We start from the raw sequence: 2500 nt of genomic DNA, 5'->3' as shown, positions 1-2500 counted from the left end.
GGCAGCCGGGACGGAGAGGGGTACCCTGCCCCCTCTCTCCGCGGTCTGGTCTCGGCGGAGAGACGCCGCGCGGTCGGCTTGCGCCGGCCTGCCTCGAACGCGCGACCCCGGCGCGAGCGCGTGCTCGCCGCCGGGACGGCGAGCCCCCACCGCGGGTGGTGCGGACGCCGAGCCCCAGCGCATCCCTTCTCCTCCCTGGCCGGTGCTCTCAGTCTCCCGCCGTGGCCGTCGGCGGCACCCTTCCTTCCCTCCCCCCCCCGCCCTGCCCCGGCACTCCGCCATCCGGCGCGCCTGCCTCGCTCTGCCCGACCCGGCTTCGCTGGGCGGCAGGCGGGCGGCGGGCGGGCGGGCGGGGGCGGCCCCTCCCGGTCTCCGCGTGGAGGCGGGGAGAGCGGGCGCCGTTCCCCGTCCGTCCCGCCTCGCCCGTCTGCCTGCCGCCAGGCGTCTGCCCGCGGAAGGGACGGGCGAGTGCGTGGCGTCGCTCGGGAGGCTGCGTGTGTGCAGGCGGGTGTTGGGTGCCGTCTCCGGGGCGGCGGAGCTGGAGGCCGGTGAGGCGAGCGAAGGAGCTCGGAAGCGTGCGGCTGGCGGGTCGCGGGCGCGCGGGCAGCGGGTGGCGCCGCTCCCAGCGGCGGCCGGGCTCCGACGCCGGGGCTCCGCGGGGACCCACACCCCGGTCCCTGAGGCAGGTGGCGCGGCTGGCGCGCCGCTCCCTGCTGGGCCAGGCCGAGCCGGGCGCCTGGGCCGGACTCGAAGCGAGAAAGGGGTTGTCCCAGGTCGGGAGCGAGGGCTCCCCGCCCCTCTCGTTCGGGTCTGTTCTCCCCCCCCCCACCCCTTTTTTTTTCCCTCTGTGCTTGTACGGTCAGTGAGGCGTGCCCTCTCTCTCCGCTGTCCCTTGCTCAGCAGCCGGCGTCGGCGTGAGGAGGGAGGCAGAGCGGATGGGGGCCCTCAGGGGGCTGCGAAAGCTGCCCGGTCCCCCCGCGCGCGCGGTGGGGACCGAAACCGAGACAACTCTTAGCGGTGGATCACTCGGCTCGTGCGTCGATGAAGAACGCAGCTAGCTGCGAGAATTAATGTGAATTGCAGGACACATTGATCATCGACACTTCGAACGCACTTGCGGCCCCGGGTTCCTCCCGGGGCTACGCCTGTCTGAGCGTCGCTTGACGGTCAATCGTCACCCCCATTGCCGCGTTGGCGCAGCGGTGTGCCGCCCCTCGGGGGGGGGCCGGGGGGGGCGGCGGCGGCGGCGAGTCGGTGGGGGGGCGGCGGCGGCGGTGAGTCGGCGGCGGCGGCGGAGCCGGGACCACCGGTGCGTGCACCGGTGGCCCCGGTCTTCCGGCTGGCCTGCCTGCCCGGCTCCGGCCGACCGTCCGCCTCCACCGTCCGCGGCCGGCGTGCCTTGCCCTGCCCTCCCTCCCCTCCGAGCCCGGTGGCCACCGCTGCCCTGCGCGGTGTGTGCGGTGTGGCGCGGCTGGGGCGCCTCGCAGGCCCGCGCCGCCGGGGAGAGGGGGTGCCTCTCCTCCCCGTGTGGGCCCGGGCCTTCGTCCCCCTAAGTGCAGACTCGGGAAACCCCCGCTCCCGGAGCGCCCGCTGTGCGGAGTTCGTCCCGCCGGGCCCCCAGGTTCGGTCGGTCGCGGTGGCCCGGCACCTGCCGCCGCCGCCCGCCGCCACCGCCAGTGCCCGCCGTACGACGGCTCTCCTCCACCACTCTCCCGGTGGTGCGCTGGTCCCCCGTTCCCCTCCGGCGGGGGGGGACGGCCGGCTGCCTTTCTTCCCCTCCCCTTGCCCTCTCCCTGCCCCGACTGCTGCCGCTTCGGCGCCCGCCGAGCCCCCTCTGCCCCCCCCCCGCGGCGCACCCGCGTCCGTAGTGCGTGCCGAGCCACTTCCACCCGCCGGCTGGCGTCAGCCGCGGCGTTGCGTTGAGGCCGGCAGCGACGGCGCGCGGGTGTCTCCGCGGGGCGGTGGTGTGGGGCAAGCGCGGGCGGCGCCGTTCGGTGGCGAGACGGGGGAGGGGGGGGGGCAGAAAGGGGGGGGGGGAGGGGCGCTGCCGCGCCGTCGTCCCGTGCCGGGGCGAGAGCGGAGGTCAGCGGCCGGGGAGGAGGAGCCAGCCGCGGCCGGTGGAGGGGCTGTGCGCGAGTGTGCGAGTGGGCGAGCGAGCGTTTGGGAGCCGGGCCCGGGGGAGGTGCGGACCTCGCCCCCCGGCCCCGCGCGGCTGTCTGCGGGTGGGTACCGCGGTGGTACCGCACCGTGCTGCCGCGCGCGTGTGTCGGAGGGGGGGGCCCCTCGCTGCCCCTCCGTGGCGGCGACTCGCGGGTCGCCGCGCCGCTTCCCCCTCGATCCTGGCGGGGGCCTCGGGCCGTCCTCTCTGCCGGCGGCTGGCGGGCGCGTGCCCGCCGGCTCTGCCTCGTCTCGGGCCTCCTCCGGGGGGTCGAAGCGCGAGGGGCGGGCGCGCGCCCGCCCCGCCTCCATCCGATTGCGACCTCAGATCAGACGTGGCGAC

The 2500-nt window shown here is 77.2% G+C and overlaps 1 non-coding gene and 1 pseudogene across 1 annotated transcript; both read left to right on the top strand.

Moving 5' to 3' along the window:
* Positions 1-1006: 1006 nt before the first annotated feature.
* Positions 1007-1159, top strand: LOC138065019 (5.8S ribosomal RNA). Its single transcript, XR_011138204.1, has one exon. It is a non-coding gene; the product is annotated as a 5.8S ribosomal RNA (ribosomal RNA).
* Positions 1160-2476: 1317 nt separating this feature from the next.
* The window catches only part of LOC138065017 (28S ribosomal RNA), a 5060-nt pseudogene continuing 5036 nt past the window's right edge, over positions 2477-2500 (top strand).

The sequence above is a fragment of the Struthio camelus genome, unplaced genomic scaffold, assembly GCF_040807025.1.
Source record: "Struthio camelus isolate bStrCam1 unplaced genomic scaffold, bStrCam1.hap1 HAP1_SCAFFOLD_98, whole genome shotgun sequence".
NCBI classification, from domain to species: domain Eukaryota; kingdom Metazoa; phylum Chordata; class Aves; order Struthioniformes; family Struthionidae; genus Struthio; species Struthio camelus.
The sequence above is the reverse complement of the archived record's forward strand: the minus strand, read 5'-3'. Positions and strand labels throughout refer to the sequence as shown.